This window comes from Cetorhinus maximus, chromosome 32, assembly GCF_964194155.1.
Source record: "Cetorhinus maximus chromosome 32, sCetMax3.hap1.1, whole genome shotgun sequence".
NCBI classification, from domain to species: domain Eukaryota; kingdom Metazoa; phylum Chordata; class Chondrichthyes; order Lamniformes; family Cetorhinidae; genus Cetorhinus; species Cetorhinus maximus.
The window spans coordinates 16,352,307-16,377,343 of NC_135910.1; the positions used below are offsets into that span (position 1 = coordinate 16,352,307).

Sequence of the window (25,037 nt, forward strand, 5' to 3'; positions counted from 1 at the left end):
TTCAGGGAGTTTGTTCCAGACTCCAACCATCCTCTGGGTGAAGAAAATTTTTCCCTCACATCACATTTATAGTGGAACAACCACCAACTGGAGTTTACACAGTGGGGTCCAAGTCTTTCTCTCTGTAAAAGGATCCTGAATGAAGCACGTTAGGAAAAATGCAATTCAGTTTCTCGTGGGCAAAAACCAAAGTCCAAAACAGCCAAGGTCATTAGGACAGTAAGTGTGGGAATTGCAATGCTGCACTTGGTGCTGTCAATTGAAATATCATCAAGCATGCAACCAATGCTGTAACTGAATCAGACAGAATCAGTGAAGAACGTTCAGTCCCAATAAAGCTGACAAAAGCCAGCACTGGAATACAAAATCCAATATATACATAATGCAATTACTAAAAGTGTGCAAACAGAGCCACAGGAGCTTCAGAGAGTCAGAAATTAAATGCATCAGTAAATATCAGGATACTGTGTGCAGTTCCAGAGCTTTACGTACACTGTAGGAACACCCGGTTTCATTACAGAAAGCAGCACACTTTTCCCCACTGAAGACTTTTCAAATTGATTATAATTCCAGTGATAATCAAGAGCATCCATCCTCTGTGCCACATGGAACATAATTACCATGAAACCTGATGTATTAATTGCACCTGCAATTATTACACTGTCCAGAATAAACAATCGTACAGATGCCCTGGTTCACACAGGCAATTGGATCATATGGGACTAAAACATGGGCTTAAGATGCAAACCATAGCCTGGACCTTGTGGTAAATGGGAGTGGGGTGACAGAGCATATACTATGCAACAGTGATTCATTACCAAGTTTTGTATCAATACAATGAGATCTAAAATAAGATAAGATGTCTAAAATAAGATGTTGGCTTTATGGATGGATGGCAGCAGATATTGGTCATCATTTGAATATAATAATAATCTACAGAACTAATTCCAGCTTGGGGTCATAAAATTATTGCTTTTATATTAATAGATGCGGCGTAGAACACACATGGGCACCAAAAAGAGAGACAATAGGATAACACACTATACTACCCTAAATTGAATGCAATACTTACACCATACACATAACCCCAATTAAAAAATATATTTAAAAACGTGAGCCAGGGGACACATTAGGGATCTTGGGATACAAAGTTTAACTAACATACCTACCAAACATAATTTATCTGTCACTTCATAGACTTCTTACAATACAGAAACTGGTCTTTCAGCCCAACTGATCCATGCCAGTATTTATGTTCCACTGGAGCCTCCACCCATCAGTTCATCTAACTATCAATATTATATTATACACAGGAATTTCCTCAGGGGTCATTGTAACTTAGGCAGAAACTCTGTTTATGCAGTTTATGTAGGATTTTGGTCAATCTTCTGAAGTTGTGGTTGATTCAGAAAACCCCAATAAAAATTTTCTCCAGATTTAAATGGTGTACTATCGTAAGCCATGTAACTATCAGAAAAGGGTAAGTTCTTTCACAGACCATTCCACCTGGGAGTACTGCAGTGAAAATCGACTGAAAAGTTTACATATCACAAATACATGTTTCTTCTTGCTGTTTCTAACAAGGATGTGAACCACCCAGCCACATAATTGCCTTATTGTTAGGCACTGATTTTGGTAATCCTGCTTTCCCACAACTATTAGGCAACGACGGGTGCTGACAGATCTCTGGCGATCGGAGGTGGTGCAGTGTATAGTTATCTTTCTGGTACAGGCCAGTGCAGACCTGCTTTCAAAGTTGGACAATGTGAGTCAGTGGACTTCATCAGTTCAAGTTCGAAGGAGCAGACAATGTGTCGTGCCAATGCTCAACTATTTCCACGGGAATAAAATTCAGCGGCTTTTGTCTTTTTGTTGAAGTTAAAACTGTAACCCAATTCATTGAGATGGCAGCTTTACAAGCTCTGGTAAGGCTTTTAAAATATTCCTACATTATAACAGAAAAGGCAGTGTAGATTGAGACCAGCATTTATTCCACTTGGCCAACTTTCTCCTCCCATAGGTGCCTCAAACTTGGGTACAGTTCCACAGACCTTCTACCGTCTTGGTAGCTCAATATATTGGCTTTGCTACGTGTGTGAGCCCAGCAGTATACACTAGAATAGTCCAGCACAGAAAATCAGCCCATCAAGTCTGTGTTGGGATTTTTCTAAGAGTAATCTAGTTAGTCACACTTCCCCATATCCATGCAAGTTTTTCTGCTGCAAGTATTTGCCCAATTCCCTTTAGAAAGCTACCATTGATACTGGATCCACCATCCAATCCATTATCTGGTTATTCAACCACAGAGGTCATCATATTCAAGACCAATGTTGTTGACAATGACTAACGACACACATGCACACTCCAGCAGGAAAGCAATCTGGAACAGGAATTCCAGTTAAGATTTTGCCTCTAGGACACGGGCCAATTGGGGATTTATTTTTGCAGCCCAGTCTCCAGAGAATAACTTACCAGCCATCAGTCCTACACTGTGTCACACTTGCGGACAAAACAACCATTCCTACAGCTATAATTAACTAAGTTAAACCTTGATTGTCCTTTTACTGTATGAGGTACACCAGGAATCTCAGTTCACCCTGCAGTTGCTGACTGCCATGGAGCAAGGTCACAGAGAATCACAACTGCTCCTGCTGGCTGATCTGCCAAAGAAAACACTACTATGCTGTACACACACACACACACACACACACACACACACACACCTGTGGGTTCCATGAGAAACGTGTCTTTGATGGCATGACACCAAACTTCCTACCCTCGCATATGTCTGATATGTGGATGTTATATTTAAATCTGCAGCTGCATGTAATCATTTGTTTACATGTCTTTATGGGCTCCATCATGTGGTGGCATAGTGGTATTGTCATTGGACGAATATTCCAGAGCCCCAGGGTAATGCTAATTCGAATCCCACCATGGCAGATGGTGAAATTTGAATTCAATAAAAATCTGGAATTAAAAGTCTGACTGTCGTAAAAACCCACCTGGTTCACTAATGCCCTTTAGGGAAGGAAATCTGCCGTCCTTACCTGGTCTGGCCTACATGTGACTCCAGTCCCACAGCAATATGGTTGAGTCTTAACTGCCTTCTGAATAAGGACAATCAGGGATGGGCAATAAATGCTGGCCTAGCTAACAACGCCCACATCCCATGAACGAATAAAAAAAATTCACCTTTGAAATGCAGCAGTCAAATGAAATCCCCTTCCTTGATGTACTAGTTGAGAAATCTAGCAGGGGTTCTCTACCACAAGCCTATCTTCAATGGTCAATATACACGTTGGGAATCTTATAGTTCTACACGCTATAAGAATGGTCTCATCAGCAACCTTGTAAATAGGGCCCAAGCCATTTGCTCACTGTGCGGTTTGATGCTGAAATAGGGGCATCAAAGGCATCCTACAGGATAATGGCTATTCTGATCAGATCATTTCACGCTGATATCACGCAAACTCATGAACGGGCCTAAGGCCATCACTTTCAGCCCTGAAAACTTCCCAGTCTACCTCAGATTACCCTGGGAGGGTAAGGTATCTCAAAAATTTGAGCAACAGTTGAAGCTGGCTGCTTCAGGCTGCTACCATGCAGTAGCAACACGAGTGGTATTCATAACTAACAGGATGCTGCTGGCAATCCAGAAAGATGTTCTGCCTATCACACAAACAAGTAATGTGATATATGAATTTCAGTGCCAGTGTGATGCTAGGTACGTATGCCATACGTCCCAAAGACTGGCAGATCGTATCAAACAGTATATTTCAGCTGCTGTTCACAATGGGCAGGGTACAGATCGCATCCAACCAGCCTGTGCTTGCGAAACTCAAAACACTGTCCAACATTAGATGTGATTCCGCAATTGGACAACATTTGCTAAACAATCCTCAGTGTGCACAGAATTACGCTGACAACCAATTTAAGACTGTCAGTTGGGCTCAGTGTGGCATATCTGCATGCACTGGAAGCTACATTTATTAATAGACAGGGCCCAGTTATTTGCATACAGAAAGAACATGTACACACATTGCGCCTGCTTCAGCTAAACAAAATAAGTGACAGCCATTCGCTGACTCATTCCTCAGGGCAATGTCTTGACCAATCAGGGTCAAGCTGCCTCGTTTAAATTTCAAACAGTGCTTGGCAGTTAACTGTCAGTCACCATCACTGGTGCATTCTCCATTGCAACACCTCTACCACTTGCCACATTGCCACCAATCAGCATTCTCTTCACATATTGTATAAATTGTTCTTTTCCTCTTCTATTGGTATTCTTGTGAATGATAAGTGCAAGACAAAAAGCTTCGACATGTCTTTTTTCAGCAGTACTTATGTTATCCAGCAATTGTGTGTTCACGACATATTTATGGGTGATTTTTCAACATTTGATGTGCTGCAAAGAAAATACATAATGGAACTCATTGCTAACAGAAAGCCCCATAGTATTAAGCTGGCAGGGCCTGTATCACATGTTGGAATAATGATAGATGAACAGCGCAGTCAATTCTGCTCAGTGGTTTCTTTATCGATTAACCACCTTAGCCCTATTATATATGCAAAATTAACATTAGACCAAACCAGAATGCTGAAGAGCAGTCACATTACCCATTATTTACAGTTACTGCACTGCCTGCCTATAACACTACCATTGAAAAAGCAGTCAGCTCGCTATGCACGCCTGCAGTGCATCAAAGTCAAGGTCAATCATGCCACTGACCATTGCCTACATACATGGATAATGATAAGGAGAAAGAGCTCTTCATTCTCTCATCCAGGAACAATGAAACAAATATCACCCCCACTTGTTGCCCTGCTTGAAGCTTCCTGAAAGAAAAAGGTGATGTACATTGCCAGGCTTTCTTCAAAGACAAATCCTCCACACATGCTGGCTAGATTAGTCTTCCTAATTCTGGAAAAGCCCCAGAGGATTGGAGAACGGTCAATGTAACACCCCTATTCAAAAAGGGAGGGAGACAAAAAACAGGTAACTATAGACCAGTTAGTTTAACATCTTTCATTGGGAAAATGTTGGAGTCGATTATAAATGATGTAATAGCAGAGCCTTTAGAAATACATAATCTAATCAAGCAGAGTCAGCATGGCTTCATGAAGGAGAAATCATGCTTAACAAATTTATTAGAATTCTTTGAGGTAACAAGCAGGATAGATAACAGGGAACCAGTACATGTAATATATTTGGATTTCCAAAAGACGTTCAATAAGGTACTGCACATAAGGCTACTTAATAAGATAAGAGCCCATGGTGTTAGGAGTAGTATATTAACATGGATAGGGGATTGGCTCACTAACAGAAGGCAGAGAGTTGGGATAAGGGGGGAATTTTCGAGATGGCAACCTGTAAGTAGTGGAGTGCCACAGGGATCAGCGCGGGGGCCTCAATTATTTACAATATATATATTAATGGACTTGGATGAAGGAAGTGAATGTACTATTGCGAAGTTTGCAGATGACACAAAAATTGGTGGGAAGGCAAGTGGTGAGAATGACACAAGGAGTCATATTACAGAGGGATATAGACAGGTTAAGCGAGCGGCAAAAACTTGGCAGATGGAATATAATGTGAGGTTGTGCACTTTGGCAGAAAGAATAGAAGAGTTGAATATTATTTAAATGGAGAAAGACTGCAGAAGGCTGCTGCACAGAGGGATTTGGAAGTCCTTGTGCATGAATCCCAAAAAGCTAACATACAAGTTCAACAGGTAATAGGGAAGGCAAATAGAATGTTGGCCTTTATTCCAAAGGAATGGAGCGTAAAAATAGGGAAGTCTTGCTAAAACTATACAATGCACTAGTTAAACCACACCTAGAATACTGTGAACAATTTTGGTCCTCTTATCTAAAGAAAGATATAGTGGCATTGGAGGCAGTCCAGAGAAGGTTCACTAGGTTGATCCCGGGTATGGAGGGATTTTCTTATGAGAAGAGGTTGAGTAGGTTGGGCCTGTACTCATTGGAGTTTAGAAGAAAGAGAGGCAACCTTATTGAAACAAAGATTTTTAGGGGGCTTGACGGGGTAGATGCTGAGAGGTTGTTTCTCCTTGTGGGAGAGTCTAGGACCAGAGGCCATAATATCTCAGAGTAAGGGGGCGTCCATTTAAAACAAAGAGGAGGAATTTCTTCTCTCAGGGGGTATTCAATCTGTGGAATTCTTTACGCAGAGAGGCTGGGTCGTTAAGTATATTCAAGGCTGAGATAGACAGATTTTTAATCAGTAAGGGAATCAAGGGTTATGAGGAAAAGGCAGGAAAGTGGAGTTGAGGATTATCAGATCAGCCATGATCTCATTGAGTGATGGAGCAGACTTGATGGGCCGAATAGCATACTTCTGCACCTACGTCTTATGGTCTTATGGAGACAGCTGGCAGGAAGCATGGTATGTGGGTGATGCATAATCAAAGAATGAAAACTAACTAGGCCATTCATTTCTTTCTACTCTTCATTCAACATCCTCCATATCCTGCTAAGGGCTAACCCAGCAGTATTCAGAATGAGGGTTGAGGTTCTGGATGGGAAGAGTTGGGCATGGACTTAACACCTGGATAGATCCCAAAGGTTAAAATCGACAAAGCTGCCAAGTTGAAAACTGCAGCACTTGGTGAGTGTGTAAATATATTTCTATGGAACATCTTTGCAGATATTACTAAATCTCTTCAAAGGATTTCGGATAGCAAAAGAAGAGTCACAAAGCAGGTACTGGAACCACATATAGAACAGCTAAGTTTAAGTCAGAGGTGTGGCAAACAATAGAGACAGCACTCAACTAGTTATTCTGCAAGTCACTGTTTTGAGGCAGATTGAACTAGGATCATGAGTGGGCAACTGTTCTGCTTGACAAAGTAGTTTTATTCAAGACATGAGAGGCCAACATCCTTCTGGCACCCACTCAGCTGATGAACAACTACTTCTGTTGGAATCTTGGATGTGGCCCAAGAACTGCTTGGTCAGATTGCCAGATTCTGCAGGAGCGATTGTTAAACATGGCTTATATCTCTCCAGCTCAATAAGCTGGTACCAGAGTAGAGAGAAAGCAGTAGTGCAATCTTTGGTGACAAGTACTTGAGTTTGTAGACACTGAGTTCTAGGGTAGGATAAACAAATTAGTTCATGCAGAATTAAATTCAAATTCAAATTTGGAACAACCAGTGGAGCACTGAGATTTAGATTCCAAACTTTCTTTGTGAAAAAGTTACAAGCAGTTGCTTTTCTAATAAACCAGATTCAAGATTATGGCAGACTTAAATTAGTAGCCCCAATAGCTGATGGTGCAAGGACTAGGGGGACACAGATTCACAATTTTGGGCAATAGATGTGGGGGAATGTGCGGAAGAACTTTTTTCATGCAGCGAGTGGTAATGACCTAAAACTTGCTGCCCACAAAGGTAATGGCAGTGAAAACAATCAATGATTTCAAAAGGAAATTGGATGAGTACTTGAAAATAAACTTGTAGGGCTATGGAGATCGAGTGGAGCTGACTGGAGAGTTTTGCAGGGAGCCAGCATGGACTTGATGGGCCAAATGGCTTCCTTCTGTGCCGTATATGATTCTAAAATCATCAAAATTGCCACAAGGTGAACAGAGGGGGAGCTGGGTCTCAGCCAGAAGATAATGCAAGTATTCAAAGTCAAAGTCAGAGGTAGGTGACAGGAGAGGTGACTGATTTTTTGGGATGAGTCCCATTGAACAATTTCTTCCACTCATTGATTATAGACACTGTCTATATCTTATTAAAAAAAATCACCAAGGATGTTGCTAGAAAACAATTACACCTCACAAGGTAAGGCACAAAGTAAAGAACAGTATCCCTCATTGGGTAAAAGAAAACTGCTACTCTGAGGGATATAGGCGACTGATCCAAATGGGAGCTTGATACTGTGGACCAGTTACTGTACTCTTCTCCAGAATATGATCCAGGCTTGGCTCAATTCCTGTGGTGTGCTGGAATGCTGAATTAAAATGGTGGTCTTATTTCAGTTGGCCGCATCAGATATATTCCCACTTCTCTAAATAAAGCTCCTGTTAATGTGCCTTCAAAGCCAAGGGAAATGTACACCCTGCAAAACATTGAATATACTTGAGAAGTGTGAGCAATACTGAACATAAAACAATCACTCAACTCAGCTCTTGAACTAGGCTCTTGCAATTCACACAGACGTATCCAGTATGTTTGTACAAAGAATGCTGAATACAGAATTTCACAGCAATTCCCAGGTGATTATTTTTGTCCATAAACCTGTAATAATGTCACAAATCACTGATACCATTGTGTGAACATCGCACATTAAAGACATGGAGTCGTTAGCTCAAGTAGGTACCAATAACATGCAATTGAAACTGTATATACTTAAGTTTTGTTTTGTAATGGTGCATCTGAATCTCACAACCTAACTGATTGAATTTCATGATTCAAAAGTCACAGGTGCCAGTGGTCAGAGCTGAGCTGGTGGAGACAATGCAAGTGCCCCCAAAGAAAGCCATTTAGTTTTGCAACAGTGTTTTGCTGTCAGACACACCCTGGGAGCCCACCACACAAGGAGGGTTTCAGGCCGACTGACATGAGCTCATTTATTTCGATTATGCCCCAAAGAAATTATACTGTGATGTGAAAAGGTCATCAGGATTCAGGAAGAATCACCCTCTATTCTGTTTTCTGGCATTGCCTAGTGCACGCACACTCTAAACTAATCTGGTAGTGATGGGTGTGCTGACATGGCACAATCAAGCTTCAAGTTATCACATTGAGAAACTGGAAGCTTCAATTTCATGCGTTGGGTCATTAAATTACTGCCATGCTATATGTATCTGCCTGGAGAATTTCACAGCAACCAGCTAGAAACATTTCTTGGTAAAATGCTGTGCTGATATCACAAGTATTCGGACCACAGTGCAATGATCGCACACCAAGAACAGATAGTGCACTAACAACATCCACAACATGTCACTATAAAACAGATCACAAGATCTGGATAAGGAAGTCTAATCAGTTCATTTTGATTTACCCACCCAGAGAGATCCTAAAGTCACCATTGTAACATTCAGGGTTTTTGCCTCTACGATTCTGTCTACAAGCTCATTTCACATGTTGATCATTCTTTGTTTCAGATATCTATCCTAAAAAGTAACCTTCTCTATTTCGAACCAGTGTTCTCTTGTTCTTTATAATGCACTTTATAGTGCCTTGGGACGTTTTATTATGTTAATTGCGTGATGTACATACAAGTTGCTGCTGTTCTATTATTGCAATTTCATGTAATATTCCAGGTAATTTTTTCTCTATATACTCTCAATCTTCCATAATCTTGGCTCATTGCCAGCACTTCAACGTTCGCCTTGTTTCTTGACCAGAACTGGATGCAAATTCAAAGTCTGGTCGAACTAAAGCACGATATAAATTGATCGTGACCTCCTTCCACTGCTTTAGCTATCCAAAACCAGATTTCACAAACCGCATAAAATAGGAATTGCGCATATTTTAAAACAATAACCAATACCAAGGAAGGAATCCAAAGCTGCAATCTAATTTATACCGTCTCTTCCAGAAAGCACCTGAAAATGCTGGAAATGGACTGCTGGTGGATAATGCTTTCAGTGCAATTTTAACAGGGCTAATCAGTTCATAAGAGCTACACTCTACGCAGGGTCACAAACTACATGCTGACCTATTCAAAATACTTTCATACTTGGATTTGCTGTACTTTGGGCTGTGGGAAAGTAATGGTTTGTCATGACATTCTGCTAAAACTGGCTCCTTTACTTCAGCGGCAGAATTACAGACAGATGGGAATGTAAGTCTACGATTCTGCCGTCAGGATAAAGGAGTCAGTGTTAACAATGCAAACAAGAGCAGGTGACGAAGAAACGCCACTCTCCCATAACCCAAACTGCTTTCTCATCAAATATTTTTGGTTCATTTTGATGCCCATTTCATATTTCATTCCAGTAGTTACTCCACTTGCATACAACACTGGCGTCAACATGAGGGGGGAAAAAGAACATTGCACCAAAACCAATAAACTTTACAGGTTGGGATATTTCTACTACTTCACCTTAAGCGTTACCAAGCTCTCAAACTGGTCCAAGCACAACCCAAGTCTGAGAGAGAAATAAGAAAAATCTAAAAAAAAATGTTAAAAAGCTAGTTCAAATGGAAATAGCATAAAAATCTCAAATGCTTTAAGCCAGTTTTTTTTTCTTTTTCTGCATTACATTTTATCTCTACAGTTTAAGCACAGCAAAATGTCCCAATTCCATTAGCGTCTTGCGTACACTCAACAGGCTTTGATTACCACTCAGGGCTTTAATGTCAGATCGCAAAGTAATAGTTCTCAGAAAGGCAAGTTGTACAAAAATCAGCAACCTGAACTGTTTCAAAATGCCAAAGAGCAGGATCTCATTTCCCAGTCGGGGCTCTAGGACTTCTCCGTGCTATTAGTATATCTCATCGTTATTAATATTTATTACACATATACCCAACAGCCTAAGTCAAAAGACAATTTCAGTGCTTAATATCAATGGACCTGTATTTAATAGTTAGGAAATAACTGCCCGCAGCCAACCGAGGGGGACACATTTTTCCAGTGACTGGCGCCAGTCATGGTTCATTGAATGGATATTGTGCCCCTGGTCTAAGCTTTACGGTCCCAATAACTCAGGATTTGCACATAAACAGACAATCACTGGCACCAGTGGACAAATTCAGGCTATGATACTCATTGGTAATAATAGCTTGAATAGCAGGGCACCGTGTAATCACAAAGACAAGTTGTAAGATAAAAAGGCTTCAATCATGTGAAGTGGAGATTACAAGCACTCTCTCTACCTCAAAGATCAGAAGCTTTTGCTTCAGTTGGTTAGGAATGTGCCACAGCCTCTCAACACTTAACTCTCTGAATACTGGAGCAAGAATTGGACAAAAAGAAAACAAATCTACAATGCAACATCTCAATTTAATTTGTACAACTTGTTTAAATGGTTAATTCACTTAGAGATGCACAGCGTACGAAGGGCCAAGGAAATCGCTCTTTTAGCTCAACTTGCTTAATTAAATATCCCTCATGCAGAAACAAACTGGGATAATTAGCTGCCACTATTTCATCCGACATCCAATGGACAATTTTTTTTTAACCACCTTGTAACGTACAGTGCAAAAATTTAACACAAATTCATTCAAAAAGACTTGATGCTGGAAAAAATCAAAGTTTGTTAGTGAATTATCTGATCACAGCTGTTACACTGCACTGGTCTCAGGACCCCTGGGCTTGGCGGAGGGGGGTGGGTGTGGGTCTGAGAGAACCAAAATCAGGCAGAATTTCCAGCTTAATGTGCATGAATAAGAGAACGGGATTGAGCATGTCTGTTATGCCCTGTCTTGCTGTTTCAGCTCCTACATGACAAATGGCTCTTTGGGCAACATACCAGAAGGCTCCCACCAGCTATGGCCCAGTGCAAGCCATTTTCTTTTTGATAATTCAATAACAGGACGTGGACACCATTGGCAAGGCCAGCATTCATTCTCATCCCCAATTTCCCTCGAGAAGGTGGTGCTGAGAGAGCTTGTGAGAGGACAGTCAAAGAGTCAACTGGATTGCTGTGGTCTGGAGTCACCTATGGGCCCAGAGCTGTTAAGAATGGCAGGTGTCCTTCCCTAAAGGACATTGGTGAACCAGATGGGTTTGTATCACAATCTGACAGCTTCATGGTCACCATAACTGATACCAGTTTTTTTTTTAAATTCCAGGTTTATTTAATTGAATTTAAATTCCTCAGCTGTCCTGTTGGGATTTAATTTCTTGCCTCCAAATTAGTCCAGGCCACCAGGTTACAGTCCATTAACATAACCACTGTGCCACAGTAACTTTTCAGAATGAAAACTGGATTAAAACAAATACCCATTTTAAAATAGAGCTTTTTTTAAAAACTGGTAATATTTTTCTTACTTTCACTTTTATAGCCACATTCCAAGTACACCAATTATAATCTGTCAAGCATGGGGGTATATGGGAAATGTTTGCAAGAGCTAGTACCCTGATACCCTTGATCACCTGCCATATTGAAAGGGTGTGGGTAGGGGAGACCAGTGTCCCACAGTTGCCAGCTCTCACTTATGACTCAAAGTAGCTAGTTGTGCATACCAACGGTCATACCTTGGGACCTCGACTAGGCATTCGTGCAAAACTAAGTGAGGGGCCCATCAGTTTTAGTCACTGTGGGGATGTCATGCCTTCTAATGTACATTAAGTCTGGGAATAACAGAAGATCCTGACAAGTTAGTTAGATAATGGCTCAGAAGGTGGAGGCCAGCAAGATGTGTGACACACGCAAGGGTACAGTCATGACACCTCATGGTAAGGTAACGCAGTCAGTCACCTGTGAAGAGTCTGGGGCCTCACACAGGATGAGCGCCATGGCTGGTCATGGAAAGTCATAGTTGATGAATAAGAAATACGGAAGAGTTTGTGCCCCTGCAGCCAATTCTGTTGTAGTGACGGAGATGGAGAAGCCCTTGCCCAATGAAGTAACCAACAAATTTATGACTAAATTAATCTAAACTCACAAAAAAGGTAAACTTCTGAACCTGTTACACTCAACGGAAGACGATGCTTCTTGACAATAGAAACATGGAATGTAAGGACTTTATATCAGGCAAGAAAGCTTGATAACTGCAAGCAGGTAAGGGAAGGATGTTGTTTTGACTTACTGGGACTTACAGAATTAAGATGGTTAGAATCCGGTCAAATTGAAAAGGAATCATGCGCTTCATGTCTTGGGAGGTGAGAAACATTGGAACCTAGTCACCAAAAAAAGGTATGCAACCATTTAGACTTTGACATGTTGAAGGATCAGAACATCAGGAGCATCCACTCCAAGTAAAAAAGGAATATCAATGTCTCAAGATTGAGAAATCAGAACAAAGAGGTCTCAGAACAAGAAATAGAAAGCAAATGGAAAAGCTTGAAAGTGAGTTTTCAATATGCTGCAAAGGAAATATTACCAAAACGGAAAAAGAGAGTGACAAGGAATGGATGACAGATGAGATACTTACAATGATGAAAGAAAGGAGAAAGAAAAGAAACACACCCAAGTATGATGAAATTGAAAAGAAAAGAAAGAATGCATGTAGGAAGGCTAAAGAGAAATGACATAATGAGATGTGATGAAGTATTGGAGCTGGAAGGAAATCACAAAATAAGAGTTATGCACCAGAAGGTGAAATCTTTGACAGATAGAAAGGGATAACAACAAATAGTGGGTGCATAAAAGACTAAGATGGTAAAATATTGTTTGAAAGGGATGCAGTAGCAAAATGATAGACAGGTCTGGAACGCACTGCCTGGAAGTGTGTTGGAGGCAGGTTCAATCAAAGCATTCAAGGCAGCATGAGATGATTTTTTAAATAGAAACAATGTGCAGGGTTAAGAGAAAAAGGCAGGAGAATGGCACCAAGTCATAATGTTAATTTGGAGAGCCAGTGCAGACATGATGAACTGAATAGCCTCCTGCTGCGATTTTATGATATATGATGATCCAAAGTGAGGGAGTCCTCAAGACATAGAGGCAAATGAAGGACCAAACATGATGCCAGAGGTAAAGAATGCTTTGAAACGGAGGATTACAGGAAAAGCTCCAGGCATAGATGAAGTAACAACAGAACATCTAAAAGCCCCTGGAGAGACAGAAGTGATAACAGAAATTTATGATCAAAAATGTACCAAAGGATACATTCCAAGTGACTTGACACATTCATTATTCGTTAAAGTTACCTAAAAAACCTAAAGCAATGGAGTAGAATCACTTAAGAATCATAAGCTCAATGAGTCATCTAATTAAAGTGATCTTGAAAATCATACTAGAAAGAAATAACATATTTGAAGCAGAAATTGGTGAAATGCAGTCTGGGTTTAGACTGAAGCAGGAACAAGAGAGAATACTTAACCAAAGAAAAATCTTCGCTAAACATTGAAAAGTGAAGAACATTTACATATGCTTCATGGACTATGAAAAAGCAACTGATTGTTTTTAATCACCAAATGTTACTAGACATGTTGCTGAAATGTGACATTGACAGTAAATTTATCCAGAGCCTATATTAGGACCAAATAGCGCGCGCCAGGCTAGAAGATGAACAATCTGGCATGTTTCAAGTGAAGAGAGGAGTGCGACACAGCTGTGTATTGAAGCCAAAATAATTCAAATCGATACACAGAACAAATATTCGGAGAATTAGATGTACTTCCAGAGATAAAAATTGGAGACAGGAATCAGGAGAGGCCCTACAAAATATTGTAGATCAAGTAAAATCTAGAAGCTTAGAGTATGGATTGAGTATGAACACCAAAAAGACAAAAACAATGATAGTTAGAAGAAATACATTAGAAGAAACTAGAGTGAAGTTTGAAGTGGATGATGTCACACTGGGATAAGTAGATAAGTTTGTCTATTTAGGACTAGTGATAACAGATTACAGTATGGCAGATGTGATGCAGAAGTTAGGATCGAGATAGCCAGATGTAATTTTGTGATGAAGGATGTGTTAGCAACAAGAAAACTCAAGCTTGTAACAAGGGAAAAATTCCTAAGATGCTACATTCTATCCACTTTCCTGTCTGCCTCAGAAACCTGGCCAATAAATAAAGATCTGTGGAAGAAAGTAGAGGCCTTTGAAATGTGGATGCTAAGACAAGCTAAAAATTCTACATGCAGATTGGACAACATTTGCTAAATAATCCTCAGTGTGCTAAGGATTACACTGACAACCAATTTAAGATTGTCAGTTGGGCTCAGTGTGGCACATTTGCATGCACTGGAAGCTACATATATACTACCACACGGGGCCCTTTTCTTTGCAGACAAAGAACATGTACACACATTGCACATGTTTCAGCTATACAAAATAAGGTGACAGCCATTTGCGGACTCATTCCTCAGGGAAATGGCTTGACCAATCAGGTTTAAATGCCTGGTTTAAATTTCAAACAATACTTGGCAGTTAACTGCCAGTCACCCTCAACTGGTGCATTCTTCATGGCAACGCCGCAACCAGAGTCCACTTACAAACCAATCAGCACTCTCCTCTCATACAGTATAAATATGCTGTTTCCCCTGACATTGGTATTTTCTTGCGAATTGTCCTGGTGAGCGCAAGACAAAAAGCTTTAACAAAAGTGTCTCTTTTTTTCCAAGTAATACTCAAATAAAGGGGTGTTTGAAATTGCAAGAGTGAAAAAGAACTCTAAAAAAGTGATATCCAGAAAAGAAAATGTCAATATTTCGGCCATTTGATCAGAGCTGAAAAGCTACAGAGATCTATTCTAGAGGGCAAAGTGGTGGGCAGCAGATACAAGCGTTGACCTAGTTGGATGACAGATGTCAGAGTGGTTGCAGATGAGCTACAGTGGATGTATGAGGATGGCGTAAGGCAGACGAGTGTGACATACCATGACAGCAGATCTCCTGCCAGGAGTAGCTACAAGCAGCAGCAGAAGATCATGAGGCAGTTCCATGATGGTTAAAAATCACTGACTCCATGACAATCAATAAAAAAAGGCAAGTGTTCACTGGAAGTACTGAAATGGTGGAGCACATTAGGACTAGCTCACTCTCTGATAGGAATAAGGTGGGGGTTCTCAAGTCTACCACTTCAGTTACGCCATCATGGAGAATGGGTTAAAAATGAGGTGCCCAAAGGGAGGGAAGAAACCATCCTTTCAAAGGAGACTGCAAACCCAATTAACAACTTGGAAACTTTTGATCAGCTGAGGGACAGACTTTCCCACATAGATCAAAACTAAATCAGCTGCTTTGGGAATTGCCCCAGAGGCATGAGCCAGTTTGAACAGCAGTAGACAAACCTCACTTGCTGCATAACTTCATATCAGGATTAATATTTCTGCCAAGCACTTCCCAACATCAACCATATCAAAGGATTGGGGAGCAGAACTCTCATCAGTGCTTTAAGACTATAGTTTAATTGCCAAAACTTCCAATCAACAGCACTTTGTTTATATTGCCGTCCACAAGTCCAATATTCTTCTATCTAGAAAATAGCGATCTGCACTTTCAGCACTAACATGCTTGGATACAGCACCTTTGTAGCCAGTGAACATTAGAGGTGTCGAGAGCACAGACAAGAGTATCAACTCTCGAAAAACATTTAAAACTGTGCTCTGCTTCAATTTGTACAATGCTCAGGAGGTCCAACAGGACCCTCGAGCACTCCAGTTATACTATAGGCTGCGTCAAGTTGACCTCCTCCAGGATTCGGTATTCCAGAAGCTTTAAAATTGCTTCCCACTGGAGTCGATTGGCTCCAGTTACACTGCTAATGGCAATGAATGGGCGGTGGCAGTGTAACTTCCTCCAAAGGTCAAAACAAGATGCTGGCCTTAAAATTTCTGGTTTATTCACTCATTGCCATCCATATAAAAAGGAAGAAAAGAATCTTGTATCATCATATTCCCAGGGTGGCCCAAAGCCTTCAACAATGAATGAATTATGTTTTAAGTACAGTTACTAGCTTCCGGTTGGCAAATACTTCAGCCAAATTGACACAAGACACCCAAACAGAAAAGAAGGACCAGGCCATCTGTTGGCAGTACTGGATGAGCCACGAGTGTTGGTCAGGGTACCAGAGAATTGCCTGCTCCTCCTCAAACAATGACCAGGGATATTGCGCTTTCATTTCAACAGGCAGACAGCACCTCAGTTTATCTGAAAGATGGGCCCTCCATTAGGACTCCAGGAAACACAAACAAGAACTAGCAGTTTCCAAATAAGAAAACCTGAAATGTAACCAGATTCTTGCTGTTAAATCTTTTTTACATACCTTTGATACTTTATAGGAAATTAACAAGAGTCTACAATACAGGCCAATTGAGCAAACTGGTCAATGCCAGTATTCATGCTCCACACAGGCCTCGTCCCACCCGTCTCACCCCATCAGCATACCCTATTATCCTTTGCTCCCTCAAGTGCTCATCTATCTTCTATTTAAATGTATTTAGGCTGTTGGCCTTAACTACTCCTTATTCTACATTCTCGCCACTCTTATCCTTTCATGGGATGCGAATGTTGCCAGCATTTATTGCCATCCTAATTGCCCTTGAGGTGGTGTAGGCTTCTTGAACAGCTGCAGTCCATGTGGTGTTAGGGAGGGAGCTCCAGGTTTGGAACCCGTGACAGTGAAGGAACTGCAATATATTTCTAAGTCAAGATGGGCTGTGGTTTGGCAGGAAACTTGCAGGTGATGTACCTATTTGCCTGCAGCTCTTGTCTTCTAGGTGGTAGAGTTTGTGGGTTTGGAAGGTATTGTTGAAGGAGCCTTGGCAAGTTGCTGCAGTGCATCTTGTAGATGGTACACACTGCTGCCACTGTGCGGCAGTAGTGGAGGGAGTGAATGTTTAAGGTGGTGAATAGGGTGCCGATCAAGCAGGCTGCATCATCCTGAATGATGTCAAGCTTGAGTGTTATTGGAGCTGCACTCATCCAGGCAAGTGGGGAGTATTCCATCACACTCCTGACTTGTGCCTTGTAGATGGTGGACAGGCTTCGGGGAGTCAGGAGGCGAATTACTGACTGCAGAATTCCTAGCCAGTGACCTGCTCTTGTAGCCACAGTATTAATGTGGCTGGTCCAGTTCAGTTTCTAGTCAATGGTAACCTTCAGGATGTTGATGGTGGGGGATTCAGCAATTGTAATACTGTTGAATATCAAGGGGTGATGATTAGATTCTCCTTTTTGGGGATGGTCCCTTTTTGAGGGTTGTGTGGAGCGAATGCTACTTACCACTTACGAAAGCCTGAATGCTCTCTAGGTCTTGCTACACGCAGGCATGCTACAGTTCAAGTTGCTGTGAATGCTACTGAACATTGTGCAGAGAGCATCCTCACTTCTGACCTTTTGATGAGTAAGATCGATCTCTATACCATATATAATATAACCTCTTCTTTCTTACAGAACGTGCATTATCACAAAACTTAAAGGAATTCTATTTTTACAAACTTCTGCAGTTCTATAAGAATTCAAGTTACATATCTGTATATGAAACTGAGCAACTATCTACCTTATGGTTTCTGACCTACAGCAATTATTTTGAGATTGCTCAGTTGGACAGAGTGCATGGTGAATACATACATAAATATAGTGTATTATAACAATCCTTCTCTTTTCATTTAGTTTGCTGAAGGCTTGTTTATGGTTTTCACTGCAAGCAAATTCAGTGACTGGTGGTCTTGTGACATGTGAATGGAAGTCAGAGCTGCAGGCCCCTCGACACCATGCTGTGCCGCCAGCGCTCTGCTGCTCCTCCGTATTTAAAGTGTCCCTCTGCTCCTTTCATTATTTTGTTATTTGCTTTCGTCCAATTCCACTGCTTCCTCCACTTCCACTACCAATTGGTATAAAATGCAAAACAAGAGTACTTTTGAAAAGTAGCTGTATAGTTTTGGTTAACTTCTGCAAATTGTGAATCTTCCACAAAAGGGCCATGTCAGCAAGATAGAGTGAGTGTCCCCAATAATGTAAAAATGATAAATATAACTCCAAGATTTAGATCATTTAACTAAATCATTTAAGGTTTAGATTTAAATAATTGCATGCCAACTGCCACCTACAATCTCACTGCCCCTCACCTTGCTCCAGGTACACAGGCAGACGTGGGCAGGTCAGTGACAGGCAGCAAACGCTCTATTATTCCAGCAGATTGAGAGAGATATAATTCAGCTGCATGCTACCCAAGTTTCAGGATCATTCTTTAGAAGTAAAATAATTCACACTGTTGTTAAAATAGTTTAACTGCTGCATGGGAATTCAACATACTGAATGCTCAAATGAACATTGAAAATTCATGATTTGATTTTAATAGTTAGCTACCTAACTATTCAATCTTTGTGTATCTTGAATTTTGCCACTGAATAACAGGAACGATGAGCATAGCAGAGGCTCTGAAATTTAGGTATTAAAGGCAGAAAGCCTGAAAGGATACAGCATATCATGTTCAAGTACCACAGTACCACCTTTGTTCTAACACTGCTGCTGGCAAACGTGGTGCAAGGGAAAAAAAAAGAGACAGCATGAAGTTATATTTCAATAAAGGCAAAATACTGTGGATGCTAGAAATCTGAAACAAAAACAAAAAATGCTGGGAAAACTCAGCAGGTCTGACAGCATCTGTGGAGAGAAAGACACAGTTAACGTTTCGAGCCCGTATGACTATGGCTCTGAAAAAGAGTCATACGGACTCGAAACGTTAACTCTGTCTCTCTCTCCACAGATGCTGTCAGACCTGCTGAGTTTTTTCAGCATTTTGTTTGTTGTTGTTGTTGTTGTTGAAGTTATATTTCAGTGGTTAAAGAGTGTAGACCCTGCCCACTCACGTCAGCTGGTCACAGCAAGTAAAACGTCTGTCCTTGAACTGCCCTGGTTCAGGGGCATTAAGGCTTAAAAATAGGGAACAACAGTGGGTAGAAAACCGTGATATTAATCGCCCTATGTTATAATCCAGGTTTCAGATGTCTGTCTGCTTTATTGACTGCTGCCTGGCTAAATCAGAACTCTCTTGGTGGAAGCGGCAGTGCAGGCTGAAACGAGAGAGAAGATAATCTTAGTGAAAAGTCACTCTCACCCCAAGCATTAGAGCCAATTGGCACAGCTCCAAAGAAACAATTTTGCCTGCTCTTTTATGCTGGTGATTACGTTTTATCTAATCCCTTAAAACGTATATCCGCGATGAATGACCATCAGTTTAGCAATCCAAAACCTTCCACTTTCTCTTGACCTTGCAGTCAATTTGCTTTCCTTTTCTACAAAGTGCAGCGAATATTTAACAATAAAAACTAAGGTGCCCCTTGACGAATAACAGCTGGCAATGAAACAATACAAACTACTGATAGCCATAGGCAACCACCAGCTCATCCTTCACCCAGCAGATCAACTCTGGCCAAATACCAAGCTACATCATGGGCAGAAGGAGCTAATACACTGCAGAAAGACACCTAACGTTTCTAATAAACAGTGGCATGCCCAGGCCTGCATCGTATTTTAGCTGCAGGACCAGCAGTGTGAGCACTCTAGTACTGTGAAAAGTAGATGCAAACTGCTCAAAAAAAAATCTTAGGTTAATCATTGAATCAGTCACAGGTTTACAGAGGTACAGTTTGGGGATCAAAGGCAGATCTTAACCTGGCAAAGGTTCAAAAATGTTTTTTTTTAAATGGCATAACCTGTCAAATATATTTTAGGTTAAAAAAAAAAGTAAAGCATTGAACTGGTCTTGTTCAGTCGCAAACATCACCTGGAATATTTTTAAGAACTTTTTTTTTCCCCCCCACTGGCTGAAATATTCAGGAATGTGGGCACACGTGTAAATGTCACCTATCCCTAAGCTTATGCTCCCATAAAGGGGCATAAGCGAGTGAATAATGATGCACTAACCCTAACCCCTTTCTGCACCACTTTATAATCCCTTACAGATTGAAGAAGGCCTGGTGCTTGCTGATCAATCAGGACAGATAGACTCAAGGCCGTGCTTGTTCAAGTTGAAGCAACTGAATCACTTCAGTTGGCTCAACGCCCAGGTGTTAAATCATGGATATGGAGAAAATCAGGTAGGACCTGTACGTAATCTGTATACAGCAACCCCTATTGAAAATTCACATGCATGGACAGGACAGGATTTGGTAGCGATGCCCCTGCAGTTGAATAAAGTTGATAAGCAAGTTTGATTATAGGCCAGGATGAGGTGCCTTAAGGTGCTCAGGGAATTGAGACAGACAGAGATCCAACCTTCCCGTCATCCCATACCTGAACTGGTGCCTTTCCCGAGTACCTCTCCAATCTTCCTGTAGCATCTTGTCCAAAAGACCCATCTGTTGCTTCCTTAAGCCCCAACTTGTCTTCTTGACCCTATGCTAACTGATATTATTAATGCTTCCTTCTCCTCAGACAACTCGGGTTATCATCCACCCATTTGATAATTGTCAAATTCCCTTAGCCAACCTGCCATCTGCCAATAAATTTCAGGTCATCCAAAACTCTGCTGCCTGTATTCTTATCAGGACCAACTGGAGCTGTTGGGCCAAATAGAAACATAGAAAATAGGATCAAGAGTAGGCCATTGGAGCCTACGCCACCATTCAGTATGATCATGGTTGATCCTCTCTCTCAATGCCATGCTCCCGTTTTCTCACCCTTGATGCCTTTAGAGTATAGAAATCTATTTCCTTCTTAAATATATTCAGTGACTTGGCCTTCACAGTCTTCTGTGGTAGAGAATTCCATAGGTTCACTACCCTCTGAGTGAAGAAGTTTCTCATCTCAGTCCTAAATGGTCTACCCTGTATCCTGAGACTGTGACCCCTTGTTCTAGATCCCCCAGCCAGAGGAAGCATCGACCCTGCATCCAGTCTGTTCATCCCTGTCAGAATTTTATATGTTTCAATGAGATCCCCTCTCATTCTTCTAAACTCCAGTGAATACAGGCCTAGCCAAACGAATCTCTCCTCATACAACAATCCTGCCATCCCAGGAATGAGCCTGGTGAACCTTTCTTAGGTAAGGCTACCAAAACTGCACACAATACTCCAGGTGTGGTCTCACCAAGGCCCTGTACAGATGCAGCAAGAGGTCCTTGCTCCTGTACTCAAATCCTCTTGCAATGAAGGCCAACATACCATTTGCCTTCTTAACTGCTTGCTGCTCCTGCATGCTTGCTTTCAGTGATTGGTGTACAAGGATGCCCAGGTCCCTTTGTACATCAACATTTCTCAGTCTATCACCATTTAAATAATACCCTTCCATTCTGTTTTTCCTACCAAAGTGGATAACTTCACTTATCCACATTATACTGCATCTGCCATGTATTTGCCCACTCACCCAACCTGTTGAAATCATCTTGAAGCCTCTCAACACCCTCCTCACCGCTCACATTCCCACCAAGTTTTATGTCATCAGCAAACTTGGAAATATTACATTTGGTTCCCTCATCCAAATCATTGATATATATTGTGAATAACAAATGGCCTGTTCCTTTGCTGTAAATACCATGCAAGTCTCACTCACCAATCACTCCATGGTCCACATTGGCTTCAAACGCCCCAACGCCTCCAATTTAAAATTCTCAGTGTTTAAGTCCACGTGGTCTCACCTCTCCTCATCTCCACAACTTCCTTCAGCCCCAAACCCATCTGCTCTCAACAGTGTTTCTCAGTCTTCGATCTTTTATGCATCCTTCCCATTTACTCAACCTTTAGCAGCAGTGCTTTCAGCCACCTGCACCCTCACTGAGCCTCTCCCCCTGCCCTCACCACTTTCACCAAATTTCTAATCACCCCTTCCACTATCTTTCTTCGGTATGATTCCCACATTTGTGGATTACATTTCTGTGAACCTTTTCTATGCTAAAGGTGCTATTTAAATGCTTTTGAAGATGCAACAGTTCTCAGGCAACTCTTCACCCGATTTTCCCTCAACTCCTCTTTAGGAAATCAAATAGCTTCCACTCTGCACCTCAGCACCGTCGCAGCCGAGACTGAACCACTCGGCACCGTCACAGCCGAGGCTGAACCACTCAGCACCGTCACAGCCGAGGCTGAACCACTCGGCACCACGGCACTGTCACAGCCGGGACTGATATTGCGTTCGAAACCAGTGACCCAAACTTTGCTCCATGCTTTAGCACCTGGGCACCAATGAACTTCAGCATTTCAAAATTCTAACTGCAGTCTTAATTTCCACATTTTGTTAACACATGCACACCAGTTAGATGCAGTAGATAGGTGTCTGAAAAGACTGTGTCCAAATGATCAGTGAAATACAACTATAGTAGCTTACTATGGATCTTGATAGACTTTTGCAACTGTCAGCTTTAAAGCAAAAAAGTATATTACTTAGTGTCTCATAAGTCGTAGTAACAAACACTAAACATTGTTTATAACCAAATTATACTAGTAGGGTTAGGTTTAGGTGTAAGCACAGCAAGAGCCGTACAGCTTCATCCTGGCTAGTTAGGGGGAAAACAAACCCAGAGTACTTAACACACATTGACCGTCCAGTTACACCCCGAGTTTCAGTTGCCATGTGTAGCCCAGTGGTCAGCTATTAAGCATTTCCTCCCTTGGAGGAGCCTGATAATGTTCCAATATTAAATTTGTCCAGTTTTCCAGGAAACTATTAGAAACCCTCTATTTACCCTCACACCCAAAAAACCTTCCAGCAGACACCACAGTTACAGCATTACTCTTCAGCACAAGATCACAAAGCTAGCACCCCCATAGAATGATGCAAACAAAATTATACCTGGAAATATTTTCATAATTTGGTTAAATTTCACACTACACAGAATAACCAATAGTCAGTGGCTGTTTCAGGCACAATGCAATCTGAGGGGTGGCTACAAACCAGTTAAACTCTGCATTCAAAAGGGCTGTAACATCATCAAAACCACTTAACTGAGTTGTGCCATACGAAGTCACAGTCATTTATTATATCCTGTATACAGGGGTATGGGCTTCAGCTTCAGCAGACAGCTAAGAATGGGATCACTGAACTATGCATTTGATTTGTTTCTAAACCAGAAAACAATATCAAGAAAATTGCAGTAATTCTTTTAAATATTTGCTCATAAAATAATGCAACTTACTTTCCTGACATCAAATGCTCTTCCATAGTACAGAAGGATCCAGCGCATTATACTGTGAAATGGCTCTTACTGTCATTAATGAAGAGCACGTGTCTTACAACTCAGGGGGGAAAAAAGGGAAATGCAAGTGAATCACAGATGGAAAAATGTTGCATATCAAATGATGAGAGGATTTCATTAAAAGTGGCAGACAGATACTGTACTCTTCCTGTGTGTCAGCATCCCCAGGGCATTGTGTGTTCTCTCTTCTCCACGCATTAGCAATGAAGCTTTGCCAATACAACGCACAAGTAGATTTACTGAAGAAAAATACCAGTTTTCCCCAATCTATGATAGACGAGTTTAATACATCGCTTTCCAATATGTTTTCAAACCTCTTCCTCTACACCATAAACCCGACAAAAACCATATCATCTATTGTAATATTTAGTGTGGGATTTTAACTATGAATTTACCTTTTGATTTCTGTGATATTCCTTATTTTTAAAGCCAACATTAAGCACCTAAGTAGAGATGGTAGCAAACTTCATGACCTGTAGTCTATCTTAGTCCTCTTCAATCAGTTCCACCCCCACCCCCTGTTTCTGCTACACAACAGGTAAGCTCCCTGTTTATTAATGAGAGACCACCTTTCCTGCCTTAAATTTATAATATCCTCCTGTCTGGAGGCTCAGGGACACAACACCTATTTGAGGAGCCTGCAAAACCTCCATGTAGATGGCATTCAAAACTGCATTATTGCCATAACACCCACCATACAGATGACGATTCCTTATTAAATGTGTTACATATGCATTATTTAGGTCCACCACACTATCATGCCTTCAAGTAGCACCTCAATAGGATTGACTGTCCCATTATTAAGCAATCTATCATACTGCTACTGCACATGTCTACCACTAGATGGAACTTGAGCTCCTGATCCCCATGCCTCTACCTACATATGCGCTGATGTACTTGCAGGAAAGTTCACTTAATCCTGATTTTGTGTACACCACTGCCATAGATCAAATAACCATGCATCTACCCACACCAAATTCATACCATGCTGAAGTAAAATAAAAGAACATAGTAAAATACATCAAAATAGCCCAGTTTAAAATGCATAAAAGCAAAATACTGCAGATGCTGCAAATCTGAAATAAAAGCAGAAATTGTTGAAAATATTCAGCCTAACAGGCAACACACCTGTGGACATTTCAAGGTTTATAACCTTTGTTCTGCTGAAAGTCATGGACCTAGAGCATTAACTCTACACAGATGCTGCCTGACTGGCTCAGCATTTCCAGCTCTTGCTACTTTTATTACAGTTTATAAAGTATTGAGTGGTCTCTGCAGTTAGAGAAAGATTCTAAAACCACAAGGTTGCAT

The 25,037-nt window shown here is 41.2% G+C and overlaps 1 protein-coding gene and 1 long non-coding RNA gene across 2 annotated transcripts in view; one reads left to right on the top strand and one right to left on the bottom strand.

Annotated features, from left to right (window-relative positions):
• The window catches only part of sipa1l3 (signal-induced proliferation-associated 1 like 3), a 150,679-nt gene that overhangs the window by 95,726 nt on the left and 29,916 nt on the right, over window positions 1–25,037 (bottom strand). The window lies entirely within an intron of this gene.
• LOC144671266 (uncharacterized) lies at window positions 1,830–23,781 on the top strand. Its single transcript, XR_013573899.1, has 3 exons — window positions 1,830–1,925; window positions 20,500–20,634; window positions 23,695–23,781. It is a non-coding gene; the product is annotated as an uncharacterized LOC144671266 (long non-coding RNA).